Source organism: Marmota marmota, unplaced genomic scaffold (assembly GCF_001458135.2).
Source record: "Marmota marmota marmota unplaced genomic scaffold, marMar, whole genome shotgun sequence".
NCBI lineage: Eukaryota > Metazoa > Chordata > Mammalia > Rodentia > Sciuridae > Marmota > Marmota marmota.
The window spans coordinates 7,931,247-7,949,534 of NW_026000174.1; the positions used below are offsets into that span (position 1 = coordinate 7,931,247).

At 35.5% G+C, this 18,288-nt stretch overlaps 1 protein-coding gene and 1 pseudogene across 15 annotated transcripts in view; both read left to right on the forward strand.

Moving 5' to 3' along the window:
• The window catches only part of Tenm4 (teneurin transmembrane protein 4), a 2,842,490-nt gene that overhangs the window by 704,500 nt on the left and 2,119,702 nt on the right, over positions 1-18,288 (forward strand). For 14 of the 15 annotated variants that reach the window (XM_048789141.1, XM_048789145.1, XM_048789157.1 and 11 more), the window contains one exon: positions 8,874-8,951. The gene's annotated coding sequence lies outside the window, so the exon portion shown is untranslated. Of the gene's footprint in view, positions 1-1,162; positions 1,287-8,873; positions 8,952-18,288 lie in introns of those variants that run through there. The other variant, XM_048789143.1, reaches the window with a different exon arrangement.
• On the forward strand, positions 8,963-13,842 carry LOC125612163 (annotated as a pseudogene).

Genomic DNA, 18,288 nt, shown 5'->3' on the forward strand with positions numbered 1-18,288 from the left:
ATATATATATATATGTACTAGAAATATATATACTTCAACCATATATATATATATATATATATATATATATATATATCACATTTCAAACCTAAAGTAGCATGCTATCATATTACTGTTAATGCCAGAGGCTTCTAAAATTAGAACCATGATAAACAGAATGCATATGAGTAAAACTTACAACTTCATTTCTCTTTTCATTTTATCACAAATTGGTTTTTTGTTTGTTTGTTTATGACAACCAAATTAAACAAGAAATAAGTCTTAAAACTCTACAATTTACCCATTCTTAGAAAGAAATCATAGGATTTTTTTCAAATCTACAATTATTTTTAGTTTTAAATATTTTTAAAACAAAAGTTTAATTGATGTCTCAGTGTTCAAATAATTCTTTATCCAGCCTCGTTTTGAGATTCAGAAGCATGATTTCTCATCCTAGTTGTGCTTGCACATTGAAATGTAATGACAGGATTATTATTTATGGTCCCACACATTTCATTTTAGCTACTATAGAATATGATGCATACATATATTTAGAAATCCTTGTAATATAATTCAATTACAGGAACTAAACACAGATTGCATTTTCCCCGGACCATTTATTCTACCTCAAGCCTTGAACACAGAGTTTTTAATTTTATATTTGTTCTTTAGGAGTGTGTATAAAAATCGCACAAAGAGCTGCTGCTTTTCAATACCATTGTGGTCACAGTGAGTTAAATATTTAATGCCACCAAGCACAAGGCAGGGCATGTGATGAGCATGAACTGTACTATAAGACCACAGTAATGGGTTTAGCTCCCTTGGGTCACTGCTGTGCTGTGTACCAGTATAGTAAAGGAGGGAAAACCCTCAAAGAGATGCACTTGTGAATAGGAATCTGTCCTGTTATGTCCATTGACAAGATTCAGCATAGATCTATGAAAGCGATGTATTTCCTTAATATTCTAAATCACTTTACCTGTTTGTAGCCAAGCTGAAATATTGGGTGTGGCTTTGTATAATTCTTGATAATTCTTTTCAGAGTAGCTCTTTCCTACAAATTTTAAGTTTTGATGACTTATTGAATCTCTGGTAAAAGCTTCCATTACTGATTTTCCATTATTTGTTGCATCTGTCTGTTGAAATTAGAACAATTTTTTTTTTTTTTTGCAATAGAGGCAAAATAATGAAAGAAGGCAGGAGTCCTTTCCATGAGGAAACTCATCTATTTTCTCCATGGCATCTGTCATCAAATGAAAGGAAAAGGCAATAAAACAGCAAACACCATTATCATGATATTTACTCTTGTGAGTAAAATAATCTACAATTTAAAAATAAGACCCAAATGATCTTTACAAAGTGAAATTGTGATTTTATTAGTGCCAACACACTATATTAACTTAAAGTTGTTATATCTCAAAGAGAATTAAGCAGAGTTTGTAGCAAGACAGCCATATAATTAAGCAGGATATCAGTGCTTACTAATTAGATGAAGTTTCATAATTTTTCTGGCCTTTAGTTTCTCATTTGTAAAACTGAAAATATTTTATTTTGGATTTTCTATGATGATTGCATAATATGATATACAGAAAGTGATTATCACAATATTTAATTGACATAATCACTACATGTAAGCTTAAAAATAAAAATGGAACTTGGATACAATGTCACATGTCTGCCCAGGATTTCTATTGATTTAATCATCTTAAATATGAATTCAAGATGTAAACTTGATAAAAATCATTATATCTGATCCTAATGCAAATTCATGTCTCCTTGTTTCATGGTGATATATCCTTTGGATAATTGGGGAAAACTGTATTGAGACACTACATTCAGGGTTGTTAAATGAGAAACTGCTAAACTCAACTAGCTTTTATTTTTCTCTAATCTTCTCTTACATGTAGAAAAATACCTTTAGTTTCAGGATACAGTAGGACTCATCTGAATTTTCTGGACCATCTTCATTAGCTCTTTCTCTCCGCACAAATATCCTTCCATCTCCCCATTATATGTACCCAAGCTCCTTACTTTCTTCAAAGTATAGGGGTGCATGCTGTTTGTAATCCTAGAGACTTGAGAGGCTCAGGCAGGGGGATTGCAAGCTCAAGGTCCACTTTACTACTTAGCCATACCCTGTCTAAAAATTAAAAACTTTAAAAAAAAGACTGGGGATATAAATCAGTGGTAAAGTTCCCATGGGTTTAAGCAAGTACCACACACACAAACATACACATACACACACACACACACACACACACACAAATTGCACTGCCAAAAGCCTCCTTTGTGGTTACTGACTTGACTTCCTTAGTCCCAATTTTACTTTAAATTTTCTAACCAAACTGTCTCTACTCATAAACAAGATGATCATAATTGTGATATAGCAGCAAAGAAAGATACTGTCAGTGACCTGCTCTGGATTGCCCAGCCATAACTCAGTGTAGAGAAAGATAAAGCCAGCCACTGAATCCCTCCTGGAAGGCAGATCCCGGGTTCAGTCCAGGCAGAAGTGAAAGTAGTATTCTGAGTAGAAGAAAGTTGACAAAAAGAATCTGTCACTGAGGTTATGTGGATAGAAATTGAAAGAAAGAAGGTGTCCAAAAGAAGTAAAGAGTAAAGCTAGAGAGCCAAGAAAGAGGCTCAGAACCAAGTCAACTGGTGGATAGTTTAATTTTAAAAGATTTCTACTGAATTGAGTTATTTTGCATTATTATAAATTAGTGTGGATGTAGTGGCTTAAGAAACTACATTTAATCTTACAGTGTTGGAGGACTTGCTTGCTTAAAATCCAAGGGTGTTAGCAGGTTGCATTCTTGCTGAAGGCTTTAGTGAAGAATCTGTTTTCTTACCTTCCCAGTTTCTAGAGTCTACTTGTACCCTTGGATCATGGTTGCTTTTTTCATCTTCAAATACAGCAGCATCCATCTTTAAATTTCTTTGTGACTCTGTCCCATTTCCTCTACTTTTCCTTATAAGGCCCCTTAGGTTACTTATGGTTTAAATATGTGGTATCCCCCAAGAGCTTAGGTGTAAGATATTGCCAGAATGTTTAGAGTTGAAATGATCATGTATTGAGGATTTAACCTAATCAGTGCAGTAATCCACTGATATGAATAAACCAGGTAGTTTATGTAGGTAGGAGAGGAGTCCTGGAGGGGGTACATCACTGAGGGTGTGCCTTTAGATTTATATTTTCTCCCTGGTGAGTGGAACTGTGTCGGCTTCCTGCCTGCCATGTCCTGAACTGTTTTCCACTGCCATGCCCTTCTAATGTGATGTTCTGCCTCACTTGAAGTCCAGAGCTGTGGAGTCAGCTGTCAGTAGACTAAGATCTCTGAAACTGTGAGCAAAAATAAACTTTTCCTCCTCCCTCATTGCACTTATCAGGTCTTTTGGTCATGAATATGCAAAACCTGACAAAAACAGAGAATTTTTGTCATTGTTGAGAATAACCTGAGCATGTGGTTCAAAAGTCTTTGAAACTGGTTTGTAGCTGGAGTCATTTTGAAAAGGTTAGAAACATAAGCAGGGGAATCTTTAGAATATTCTTATCCAATTGCTTTACTGGCAATTCTAAGAGGAGCTCAAAAACAAAACAAAACAAAACAAAACAAAAAACCCAGAATGCTGACAGTACTTTGGACAGTAAAAAGTGGGCTTATGAGGTTTCAGAGGAGGAGGACTGAATTAGAAATTGGACTAGAAGCCATTTAAGTTATGTTATGCTTGAGAATTGTTTACATTTTTCCCATGTCCTGAGACTTTTTGTGAGCCTACAATTAAAGGTGATGTATTAATTAACCCAGTGAAGGAAATTTTATGGCAGTCTAGCATTCAGGCAGTGGCATGGGTATTGGCTGGTGATTTTAAGCCAAATTTGCTCTGTTAATCAGGAACAGAAATTATAGCATAAAGATTTGAAAAACTTGCACTTTGGCCAGAAAAGTGCAAGTAAACCCGAGACTAGAAAGTTGTGGTTCTTAAAGACATTATAGCCACTAAAGAATTGCTAATTTATCCAGAAACATCAAGAAAATGGCTTGAAGACATCTCAGGAGTTGGCAAGAACACACTCGTCTCAGATTCAGAGGCATAAAAGTAAGAATTTCTTTGATAAAAGACAATGGGGGTACCCTGTTTGCACAGTGAGGCCTAGGAAATTTTTTTCACTGTGCTCAGCTACTCAGGCCCTCAAAGGCTGCTGCAATTATGGACTCAGGAGACTTGCCTACTGCTTAAGATAATAGCATACAGTGAAGTCCATCACATGATTCTGGTTCTGAAAGAATAAAGGATGCTGGAAGTCAGGGGTCATGGAGGATTTCATCAAGATTTCAAAGAAAGGCATGAAAAATCAGGTAAAGTGTATCAAGATCAGAGTTCCTGCAGACTGTCCCCAAGAGAGTGATGTGGAAAGTTGTGAGAAGGAAGCCAAAGCTTCGGTGGAAACCCCTGAGATTAAGAGATGTCAGGCCATGGAGGATCTGCCAAAGAAATCTGTAGGAATTGAGCAGAGACAAGTCAAGAAAGAGTCTATGTTGATTGTAACTTGGAAGGTAATAGGGGCAAAGCCCTTCAGCGAGAACATCATGAAGCCATGTGCCCTAGATGCCAGATGTGGAGCTATAAGACTTGTTTGTCCAGCTGGATTTCAGTCTAGCATTTGTCCTACCCCTTCTTTCTATGCTCCTATTTTTCTCTTATTGAATGGAAATGTTTCCTCTGTGCTATTATATATTGGATATATGCAACTTGATGTTGATGTTTATAGGGGAAAACATCCATGAGTTTTCCATGAGTCTCAGAGGAGACTTTAGACTTGGGCTTTTGGGCAATTCTGAAAGTGATAAGACTATGGGGACTCTTGGAAATGGACTTAATGGACTTTTGGGGGCCAGTGACAGAATGTTATGATTTAGATATTAAGTGTCTCCCCAAAGCTCATGTTCAAGACAATGTAAGAATTTTTCAGAGGCAAACTGACTCCATTATGAAGATTGTGACCTAATTAGTGGATTAATATGATCTGATATGAATAAATTGGGTGGAAACTATAGGCAGCTGTGGCTGGATGAGATAGATCACTGGAGGCATCACTTTGGGGTTTATATTTTGTCCATGGTGAGTAGAGCTCTCTCTACTTTCTGATTGCCAAGTCCTAAAATGCTATCCTCCCCCATACCCTTCTGCCATGATGTTCTGTCTCACTTCCAGACCAGAATAATGGACTTGGCTGTCTATGGACTGAAACCTTTGAAACAGTGACTCCCAAATAAACTTCCTTCCTCTAATTGTTCTATCAGGTCCATTCTTTTGGTTACAACAAAGCAAAAGCTGACCAAAGGAGGTTATACCCAGATAAGTCAGAATAATAGCTCCATCTCAAGTTACTTGATGTGATCATATCATCAATGTCCCTACTGCCACATAGAGGATGAATTTCAGGTTCTGGAGATTGGGACATGGGCATCTGGAGTGGGATAGGAGGAGCTCTTAATGGCTCATCATTCTGTGATTAATATTTATATCTAACATTTCTTGAATAAAATTTAAATAGATAATATTCTGAATATTATCTTTATGGCATTAATGAATAGTGTCATTGTAGTATTTTTTACTGTTCTAGGAAATCCTTCACCTCTAGTAAAATTTTTTTCAACATCACTCTGTATTTCTTGGCATATGAAATTTAAAAGTTCTCCCTAAATACATGTTAAGTACCAGGGAGGTTATGTTCTCCCAAATTTTGTCGATTCCATTTGAAATATGTTCATTTTACTAATTTCTACAAAAGTATATCCATCACATTACTCATGAGTTGGCAGTATGTTACAGAATACTTGGGAGTTTGTGAAGACAGCCATCTACCTCCTTGATCCCTTCTTTTCTTTTCTCATCCCTAACTTAACTGCTGTTCCTCTTCTTATCATACTTCTTAGAGTACCCTGACATCTCCAAATTCTTCTATAGTCTATGAAAATCAGTTCATTTTTTGAAAACTGTAATTATCAAACTTTAAAAATCATCCTAATGCACTTCAGAGAAAAGAGCCACCATTCAAGAGGTTCCAGTGTTTATTGAAAACAGCTGTGGCTGTAGCTGTCAAAATAACATTTTGTCCCACCAATTGTAAAAACAATTTTATAATTTATTTTAAATATATATCATTATCATATATAATCTAAAATAATGCTAAGTTGCTTCTATTCTTTGGTATGGATGTATGAGTATTATCTTACTGGCATTCATCATTTATTAATTCATTTTGCTTTATTAAGTACTCACTACAAATACCAGGAACTTCCTAATTACAAATCCAATAAAGAAGAATAAAACAAAAGGTCTTAATGTCATTGGATCACAATTTTATTGATCTGCTTTAGCCATTGCCCATCCATAATTTTACTTTGACTAGCATCTTTGGTGAACTGACTTATACCCACCCACGAGTAATGGTCAAGATAAACTGACGGCAGTAGAAGGCTTAAGCTTAATACTACTACAAATGGTCTTCATTATCTCAATCCCAGTTGCCATACAAATAGAAGTTTAAAGTAGGATATTTCTGGAAAATACAGTTGATGTTCTGAATACGCTAAAGACAAATACCTAACATATTGAGATCTCAGAAATTTTCATTCCTTTATGCACCTACAATACACCTGCACCTTGCAAAGCAGAACTGTAACATGGCAAGAACTATATTTTACTTATTCATGTGACTTCCTCCTTGGAAAGCATATAATTCAATTAAAATGATTGGAGTATTAGATACATATATTAAATACATATATCCAAATATTTAACAAGATAATAACAACTTCCATTTACGGTCACTTAATTTTGTGCCAGATATTGTGCTAAATTCGATATTTACATTGGCTTATTTTTATCCATATCACACTTTTAAGAAAAATAAAATTCTGGGGAGGTAGGTAACTTGTCCACAGCCATGTAGCTCTCTGTAACTTTGATATTAGCTGTTACCCTTTATCATTCCATAGTTGTAGTGAGTTACAATTATCTTGTAGAGTCACTACTCCTTGACTAGATTATAAAGTCTAAAAATGGTAATTTTCACTCATATTTTTCTGTATCACCAGCACTAAGCTCAGAGTCTATCAAAGTGAATGTGTTCAGTGACTGTTTCTAGAATGAGGTGATTCATCTTTACAGAATTCTTCAAGATGAGGAATCAGTGCAGAGCCTGTGGAGACTGGGAGAGCTGCAACCCATTAGATAAAGAGTGAATTGAGCTATAGCAATTGGGTCATGATCATCTCCTAGTACTTTTTTCTCATAGATAATGTTCACTTCAAAAGAAGTTTCAGGTGAGGGTCAGGTACACCAAATTTGATATCACATTATAATAAAATACTAATCTCAAATAGAATTCTGCAAACACATAGAATTTTATTAAAAGCAGACATCCATTATCAAACACAAAACAGTTCATCCAACCTGAATCTTAAAGTTGTGTGATGTTTTTAGGAGTTCTGAGACTTCTGTTTAGGTTGATATGAACAGTAGCAGAATTCTGTCAACTCTTAGAGTTGTTCTTAAGCAATTTCAAATTCCCCTAACCTAAAGGCTGAGCACATATAACTTTATTTTTTTAAATTTTTATAAATTTAAATTCTTTTATAAATTTATTCTAATTAGCTATACATAACAGTAGAATGCATTTTGGTACATAATACATAAATGGAGTATAACTTCCCATTTTTCTGGTTGTATATGATGTGAAAGCATACCAATCGTGTAATCAAATCATGTATGCACATAGTGTAATAGTGTCCGACTCATTCTACTATCCTTCCTGCCCCAGAACCCCCCCCCTCCTTTTGCCCCCCGACCCCCGTCTAATCCAAAGTGCTTCTATTCTTCCCTAGTCCTACCTACCCCTTATTGTGAATTAGCATGCGCAGATCAGAGAAAACATTTGGCCTTTAATCCTTTGGGATTGGCTTATTTTGCTTAGCATGATATTCTCCAGCTCCATTCATTTACCAGCAAATCAATTTAGAATAAAACCATGGCCACTATTGTTGAGGCTATAGTGCATAGTCCCACTCAATTCTCATCACAATGTTGAGAAGAGGGGGAGGTTTACAAAAGCATATGAGTAAATTCATGTCTCTTAAACACCTCCAATTTCACCAGTGAGAATTTATATTTAATAGTTACACTAATCAACAAACCACAAGTTTCACCAATAAAGTAATTTTTTGTGTTCATCAGGTTTATTTTTAAATCCTCGTGTATGGGCAGAGAAAGGGATAATAGAGTCTTATAGTTGATTCTGGAGGCCAGTCTTTTTGATATAATACCAGGTAAATATCACTCGGAATTTGTTGTTATTGTTGGGAATTAAATCCAGGGGCACTAAGCTACATTCCCAGAACTCCAGATTTTTTTTTGGGGGGGAAGACAGGGTCTTGATAAGTTGCTGAGGGCCTCACTAAGTTGCCCAGGCTAACCTTGAAGTTATAGTCCTCCTGGCTCAACCTCCTCAGTAGCAGACACTACAAATATATCTGACAAAACGGTTTGGAATTTAGTTCTTATAGTATAACTAACTAAGATTTGTATCTTTAACTAACTATGTATGCATATATACATATATGTACATTTTGTATTTGTTTGTTCATAATCAACATTAATATATTTTCTTCCAGGGGCCATCTACTCTCTAGAATTAGGGCTTAAGATTTGTGATATAGGTGTTTTCAGTAAGTCTGCATATCCATGCCCAGATAAAATCATGCTCAGTATAGAGTGGATACACAGCAAATGTTGTTGATTGACTGAAAAACATCCTATTATGTGACCATCATTATTAACATTTGCAGGTTTCTTTTCCTAATTTCAAAATGCCTTTTTCATTTTAGATCACCCCAGGTAGCCATCTCTCAACATCAATCTATTGATTTTCCCTGCACGGCAGGAAGAAGAAAGAACAGTATCAGGTATGTTTTTTTTTCACTACCAAAAATTATCCATTCAAAATTAAATATTAAAGTTTCAGATGAAAACTTTAAGAATATTCTTACAGTGGAACTTGAGCAAATTGATTTTAGAAATTACTAGAAGTAAGAGACTTTTTTCCCCCTAACATAAGATCTCTTTTGTGGAAAAGAAACTATTTATACAAGTACTTGCTAAGATTCCACATTGTAATTTACTCCACCTAATAATTACCCTATCAACACATATTCTGTCGAAATGTCTTTAGTCACAGTCCTTCTAATGTAATCTGGGGATTCATTGTTCTTCTGCATGACATGCTGGGAGCTTGCAGCATCTTCTTATTCTAATCAGTATTTGAGTGCATTGTCTATTGAAATAAAAGTAACAGTGATTAGTAGGACAGATGTTTCCCTGGAATGTGAAAATGTAGGGGTTAAAACCAGAAATTAAACCAAATACTCTATTCTTTGCATGCACTTTTTAGATAGTAAGATTAAATTATTTTCAAGTGAAAAATCAGGTATTGGTTAAAATTATGAAAATGTATGACCTGCAAAATAGATGACATCTGGAAACAGCTCAACTGCAGAGGATGTACAGTAAGTATGTTGGTAAAATTAAATTTTATTTCATATTATTATTATTATATTATGAATATTACTACCATATTATTTCATTATTTGGTAAAATGAAATATGAGTTGACTTTATGCCTGTGGTTTTGACAGAGACTGGGAGAAATACAGACTAGGAAACAATAATCAGAATTTCAAGCCAGGTGTATTAGTATATAATGGAAGGATTACAAAAGTCTATGAGTAGATTATCGTTATTCATCTGTACATTATTATTCTCATTTAATATTCAATGTTTCTCTGCTCCTGGCTAAAAATGCTGTAAAAATCAGATGTTTTGATATTTAGTTGCCAAATATATATAGATTTTATAATAGCTAAGTGACTTTTCTCATATGGGTCATTTTTAGATATTGTATCTATGTTTATTCCTTAATGTTTATTTCTTAAGTTTTTGTGTATGTACCAATGAACTGACATTAATACAAGATAGAGTTAAGAAACAGTATGGCCAGGGTGATTTCTACTCCATCTAATCCAAAACCCCCTTTTTTCCTTCCTTCCTTCCTTCCTTCCTTCCTTCCTTTTTTTTGTAAAAATAATGTATTTATTCATTTTATTTAAGCACATTTTGCATTGATCCCTTCTCTTCAACCTTCATAAACACTTGCTGGCAATAGGCAGTGAATAAAACTGCAGAAAAAAACATGAGCAGCCCAGATAGGGTGTGGGTACCTACCTAATAAATGTCCTAAGCAAGAACAAAGAGTCAACCTTGGAACCCTCTGTAGGCTGCAAGGTTTTTCACATTAAGAGTGATCATGGGAATTTCTTAAAACAGTGGTCTCAATTGTCAGGTTGAATTTATAAAGTGACCCCTTATTTTTTTTTCCAAATTGCTTAAACAATTAATAAGTGGATGAATATTTTCATGTTGGAATGATTCCCTGGACTAATGACCTGCTCACAGTTTGTAGAAAATCACTATTCAGGTCCTCTAAGATCATGAGGCCATGATGGTAATCTGCCTCATTATTCACATATGATTAGGAGACTCTGAATGAAGCATCTTTGGCATAAATGCTCATGATTAAGAGGTTATTGAGAGACACAGCAATGGTGAGTGTGAGTACCTATTGCCACTGAAGACTTGAAGAAAACTTGCTGCCCAGAAGGACATTTTGAAGGTTTTGTTGATTGGAAGAAGTTTTTCTAAAATCCCATCCATTGATCTCAAAGACTTAAAGAAAATTCAATTAGGACCGTGGAGACACAGAAGGTGACCCCATCCCTGATTTTTGCTGTCTGTTACAAAAATCGGCTTTTTTCCAGTTTGGCTACAACACTGGTGCCATCAATGCTCTGGAGACTATCATAAAAAAACTTTCTCAACTGCACTTCGGAAGAAAAGTTAGAAGACCTTCCCAGTACAATGTTGCTCACAACCCTCTGTCCTTGTCTGTGGCCATCTTCTCTGTTAGTGGTAGGATGGCCTCCTTTTTGGTGGACTCTTTGTCTACTGTTTTGGCAGGTGCAATTTTCAGTGCTTATGGTCATCCTGTTGACCATTGCTAGTGGCTGCCTCATGGGGTTCTGCAAGATTGTTATGTCAGTTGAGATGTTAATCCCTGTGTCGCTTGGTTATTGGCATTTTCTGCAGACTCTCCACAGGTTTACTGCCCATGTACATTGGAACAGTATTTTCCCCTGATCTGCAGGGTGCCTTTGGCACTCTCAACCAGCTGGGGATCATCATTGGGATTCTGGTGGCTCAAATCCTTGGTCTGGAAGTCATCCTGGGATCTGAAGAACTCTGGCCTGTGCTGTTGGGCTTAAAACTCATTCCAGCTGTCCTAAAAAGTGTAGCCCTTCCATTGTTCCCTGAGAGTCTCAGGTTCTTAATCATTAACAGAAAAGTAGAGGAGAATGCTAAGAAGACCCTGCAGTGGTTCTGAGGCACACAGGATGTGAACCAGGGAATCCTGGAGATGAAAGAAGAGAGTGTCAGAATATCATAAGAAAAGCAAGTCTTTGGGCTGCAGCTCCTTAGGTCATCTGGCTACCAACAGCCCATCCTCATTTTGATCATGCTTCAGCTCTCCCAACAGAGGTATGGGATCAATCCTATGTTCTGCTACTCAACAGGAATCTTCAAGGAAGCAGATGTTGAGGAGTAAATATATGCCACCATTGGAGCAGGTGTGGTTAATACTATTTTTACTACAATTTGTCTGTTTCTTCTGGAAAGGGCAGGAAGAAGGACTCTACATAGGATAGGCCTTGGAGGTATGGCTGTGTGTTCCATTATCATGACTGTTTCTTTGTTATTGAAAGATGAGGGTGATGCATTGAGCTTTATCTGTATCACAGCTGTCTTGATCTATGTGGCCTTCTTTGAGACTGGACAAGGCCCCATTCCATGCTTTATTGTGTCTGAACTCTTTAGACAGGGCCCATGCCCCGCTGCCATGGCAGAGGCTAGTTGTTCTAATTCGACCTCCAACTTTTTGGCTGGACTTCTCTTTCCCTCAGTGGCAGCCTATTTGGGAGCCTATGTTTTTCATGCCTTCACCACTTTCCTCATTAAATTCCTGATCTTCACCTTCCTCAAAGTCTCTGAGACCTGAGGCAGGACTTTTTAGATATCACCCGGGACTTTGAAGAGCAAGCTCACAAGTCCAGTATACCTGGTGGAGATGAGCAGCATCCAACCTGTTAAGGATTCCATCACCAATGTCTTGTCAGCCTTCCTTCCACCTCCCTCCCAACATGGAAAGCAACCTCACCCTGAATATGTAGAGAGACTTCATCAGGATGAACCCAGGACTGCTTCTGAAGGCTGCTACTTGATTCTCATCCCGCACAGGCCTGAACACCCAGATAAACCCAGTGCTGGGTTAGTCAGATCTTCACTTCTTTTTAAATATTTCCTTTTTCAGACATTCTTTCCTGTTAAGGAGAGATCAAGTGAGCCTACCTTCATCTCAGGAGGGATTGACTGCTTGGCATATGACAACTTTGTCAGCTCTTTTTCCCATAGGTTCTAAGAATTGCCTCACTGGGGCACATAGGGGAGTAAAGAGTGAGCTTGCTGTTCCTCCAACCTTGACTTGACAGGAAGCATATACACACACCGTGTGGAGAATTGTGGGAAATTAAACAAGAGCACCTTCCTCGCTTTCGCACAGCTCTGCACAGCAAAGTAACTTGAGTTTTCTTATTTCACGTTCTGGTTTTATTGCATAAATATTTAGTTTTTAAGTAAAACGTCGTTTTACCAAACAACAAAAACATAAGGATATAAAGGTTATGGGGGTGTTTAAAGAGGGGTTATAGGGCAAAGATTTGTTAACTGGAGAGATTAAAGTGGAACAAGAAGGAGGGATTGAGGAAGAACTGTTTGTTAGTGGAGGGTATACAAAATGGTGCCTGAGGTTTGCATGCTGCCTAATGAGAGTGTGTTTCAGATGGAAACTTAGTTTAATTTCTCAGAAGAGTCTAGTGACTATATAAAAAAGCTACTGATTTTCTTTGGGACTTTTCATCAAGATTATGGTTTATAGTATTACTTGAAATCTGATGATATTATAGTTAATGGCAGTTGATCCAGAGAATGGAAGGTTATTTGCAGAAAGCCCTCTTCTCCTTCCCTAGTCCAAACATCTTCTTCCTCTGATAGTTGACTCATGTTTTAAGTAATTCCATCATCTATCTGGTGACAGAGTCCTCCACATGAAAAACCTAAAAAATTGGTTTCTGCAACATGTTCAGTATTTCTTCATTTTGTTCTTTAAGATTTTATGTGTTTTGTTTAAACTTGTTTTAAAGAGATTTAGATTAAAATATTTATAGCTAACTTGGAATTCATAACCTTAGCCCTGGGAGAGGATTTTTTTTTAATGATTATCTAGTTTTAGTATGTTATTGCTCTAAGGTCATGGCTTGCCTGTCTGTGCCTGTTATGTGACAAATTACCCTTATTACCATGTTACCCTGATCTTATATCAGGTATGCTTAGGGAACTTGAATCTTTCTGATAGACACATTTGAAGTAGTCTGAGTACATGTACAGTATAGCCCACACTTCAGAGAATATGAATGTATTTGCACTGTCACATTGTTCTGGTTGAAACTAGTTTATTGATCTTTTGTTTATATGGCCTTGTTTTGGATAGATTATATTAAAACTCATCCCTATGTATCTATGTTTTTTTTTTTAAAAAGAAGTTATTAGAATTCATAGTGGGGGAGATGGCATTACAGTGAAATTCATGGCACCTCTCCTAATTCATAATACAACCCATACCCCATATCTACAGTGGTTATTATTTCTTCTGACCATAGAAGTTTAGTTTACTTAATGTATGCTTATGCTTATGTTTCTTTTTTTTAGATTTGTTCTAGTTAGTAATACAAAATAGTATAATACATTTTGACATATTATACATATATACTTCTCATTCTTCTAGTTGTACATTATGTAGAATTACATTGGTCATGTTATCATATATACACAAGGATAGTAATGTCCAATTCATTTTACTATCTTTTCAATTCCCATTATTCCTCCCTTCCCTTCATTGTACATTGTCTAATTCAAAGTACTTCTATTGTTCCCTAGCCACCACTATACCTTATTGTGAATTAGCGTATATCAGAGAAAATATTTGGCCTTTGAATTTTGAGGATTGGTTATTTCACTGAGCATGATATTCTCCGGCTCTATCCATTTAGCAACAAATACCATAATTTTATTCTTTTTAATGGCTGACTAATATTCCATTGTATGTACATACCACATTTTCTTTATCCATTCATCTGTTGAAGGGTACTTAGGTAGTTTCATAGTTTAACTATTGTGAATTGAGCTGCTATAAACATTGGTATGGCCGTGTCACTGTAGTATGCTGATTTTAAATCCTTTGGGTATAAACAAAGGAATAGGATAACTGGGTCAAATGGTGGTTGCATTCCAGGTTTTCTGAAGTAACTCCATACTCTTTCCAGAGTGGTTGCACCAATTTTCAGTCCCACCAGCAATATATTAGTGAACCATTTTCCCCACATCCTAGCCAACATTTATTGTTGCATGTATTTTTGATAACTGCCATTCTTACTGAAATGTCATGAAATCTTAGTATAGTTTTTAATTTGCATTTTTCTGATTGTTATTGTTGAACATTTTTTATATATTTGTTGACTGATCATATTTCTTCTTCTGTGAAGTGACTCCTCTGTTCCATAGTCCATTTAAGTTTGAATTATTTGCTTTTTTTTGGTGGTAAGTTTTTTGAATTCTTTATATATCCTGGAGATTAATGCTGTATCTTAGGTACAGGTGGCAAAGACTTTCTCTCATTCTGTAGGCTCTCTTTTCACATTCATGATTGTTTCCTATGCTGTGAAGCTTTTTAGTTTGATTACATCTTTTTTTATTAATTCTTGATTTTACTTCTTGCACTTTAAGGGTCTTATTAAGGATGTTAGTTGTTAAGGATGTTAGTTCCTAACCCAGCATTATGTAAATTTGTGCGTACTTCTATTAGGCACAGGATTTATGTTTTAATGCCTAAGTCCTTGAACCACTTTGAGTTGAGTTTTATGGAGAGTGAGAGATTGGAATTTTATTTCATTTTGTTACATAGGAATTTCCAGTTTTCCCAGTATCATTTGTTGAAAGGCTATATTTTCTCCAGTGTATGTTACAGCACCTTTGTCTAGTATGAGATAACTAGATCAGTGTGGGTTTGTCTCTGTGTCTTCTATTTTGTACCATTGGTCCAACTTTCTGTTTTGGTGCCAATGCCATGCTGTTTTTGTTATTGTTGCTCTGTAGTATAATTTAAGTTCTGGTATTGTGATACACCCTGCTTCACTTTTCTTGCTAAGGATCGCTTTGTCTATTCTGGATTTCTCATTTTTCCACATGAATTTCATAACTGCTTTTTATATTTATATGAAGAATGTAATTGGGATTTTAATAGAAATTATATTAAATCTTCATAGAACTTCTGATTGTATGACCATTTTTAAAACGTTAATTCTGCCTATTTGGGGCATGGGAGATCTTTCCATCTTCTAAGGTATTCTTCAATTTCTTTAGTATTATGTAGTTTGCATTGTAGAAGTTCTTCACCTCTTTTTTTTTTATATCGATTCACAAATTTTTTGAGGCTATTGTGAATGGAGTAATTTTTCCAATTTCTCTTTTAGTAGATTCACCACTGATATATAAGAACAAAATTTGATTTATGGATATTAATTTTATATCCAGCTGTTTTGGTGCCAGTGCCATGTAGAATTCAGCTACTTTGCTGAATTCTAAATTAATTTATGAGTTCTAGGTGTTTTCTGGTGGAATTTGGGGATCTTCTAAATATGGAATCATATTGTCTGAAAATAAGGATAGTTTGAGTTCTTCCTTTTCTATTCATATCCCTTTAATGTCTTTTTCTTCTGTCTATTGCTCTGGCTAGAGTTTCAAGGATGCAGTTGAATAAAAGTGCTGAGTGAAGGCATCTTTGACTTGTTCCAGTTCTTATAGAGGATGCATTCAATTTTTCTCCATTTAGAATAATGCTGGCCTTGGATTTAGCACACCTAGCATTTACAGTGTTGAGGTATATTTCTGCTATCCCTAGTTTTTCTAATGTTTTGAACATGAAGTGTTGCTGTATTTTGTCAAACGCTCTTTCTGCATCTATTAAAATGATCATATGATTCTTGCCTTTAAGTCAATTGATGAGATCTCTTGAATACCTGGGATGAACTTCACTTGATTGTGGTGCACTATCTTTTGAATATGTCTTTATAGGTGATTTTTCACAATTTGTTGATAATTTTTGCTTCTATTTTCATCAGGTTTATTGGTTTGAAATTTTCTTTCCTCTATGTGTCTTTGTCTAGTTTTGGTATCAGGGTGATATTAGCTTCATATAATGAGTTTAGAAGGGTTTCCTCCTTTTCTATTTCATGGAATAATTTGAGGAGTATTGGTTTTAATTCTTCTTTGAAGGTCTTGTGGAATTCAGCTGAAAATCTGGTCCTGGGCTTTCTTTGTTGGTAGGGTTTTGATGATGTCTTTTATTTCATTGCTTTACAAATTCCTAAAGACATATGACCCATGCTTATATTTCTTTTACTTTCATTGAATTAACCAAAATCCTTCAGTCAAGTTCATGTTTGAAAAGTAAAAAAGTAATGAAGTGGTAGTGTTTCATACTGCATACCTCTGCACACATGATTCTAGGAAAACCACTAATATTCTCTTCCTTCAAACTCATAGGATGAAAGTTCCTTGTTAGGGGAAGATGAGCTCCTCTCCTGTGGAAATTTCCTGTTCTTTCTTTTAAAATATTGTCTTGGTATCAAAGAGATCTATCTAAATAAATTTTTATTGTCCCATTTGATGACTACTGGATTACCTGAGTGTATTTACAGAATAAACTTACAAAGAAATACATTAGAGTCAAGTACCATTCTCTTCTTTTACTAGATGTGACTTAAGAACAGGTTCTTTTAATTTTCCTTGTTACAATTTCTGAATTTGTAGGTTAGGAATAATGATATAAACTAAAAAGGCTTTTATAAAAATTAAACTAGGAATTACATTTTAAGCTCTTATTACATTGAGTAACACAGAGCAAGAACTCAAAAATGGTCAGCTATATCATGAAATTTCTTAGATTGTTAGAGAGTATTCACAGAAAATAAGAATGGCTGATCTGTTTTTAAGTAATCAAAATAGAAAAAAAATATATATTCACCATGAAAGTTCACTGAATATGGCTTAAAATTTGAAGATTTGTGATTACTTGGGTTTATAGCACTATCTATTATCATAATAAATTTGGAAACCTAGTAGTACTGAACATTCCAAAGCTGGAATTCAATATCTAAAAAAGCAATAAAAAGTGACCATCAATAGTCCAAAGATTTTTTTTCAAGTGAGATTTTTAAAATTTAGTTTTGATTTTGTTTAATTTCTTAGATGGAACTAGATGATATAGAAAAGTTATATAAGGAGAAAAAAAACTATAAGAGAGCTGATCTCTTTGGAATGGTAAGGCCTCTAATTCTTGTCTTTTCAATTCTTGTCCCCCACCAACAAAAATCACTAAATTTGCTCTAAATTCTCACCAGTGAGTGGAAAACATAACTCACAAAGCTCTGACCTGTTTTATTACCTTAATATTTATGGTAGATAAACAAAATCCATTAACACAGAAGCCATATTCCCAAGTTCATACAATGGAGAGGGCAGGTCTGGATGTGTTGATTTCCATCTACCTGATTGTGCTAACACTTTTGTTGAACTCTTCTAAGTCTTAGGATGGCAAATATGCCTTTTTCACCTACCATATTGTTTTGGAGTTTGCCCATGAATCATGACAGCAGTTCTTAGTATGGTCTCCATCCAACTTCATTAGTATTACTTGTAAGAAATACTATTTGCTGGGCCTAATCCAGACTGAATCACAAAATGCAATGATGGGCTCAGCAACTTATGGTTTAATGCAATGGTGGGCTCAGAAACTCTTCCAGATAATTATGGTATTTTCTAAAGTTTGAAAATCTCTGACTTAAAAATACTTGGCCTGAAACAGGTGAATGTTTCGAGGCCGTCTATAGTGCTCCTAAATACCTAGCTACTACCAACACCCTGATCCAATTGACGGTTAGCATCCCCCTTCAGTAGAGCAATCTTCTAAAGTAGCCAAGACATACTAACCCGTATACCTTCATAGCGCCCAACATAAAGT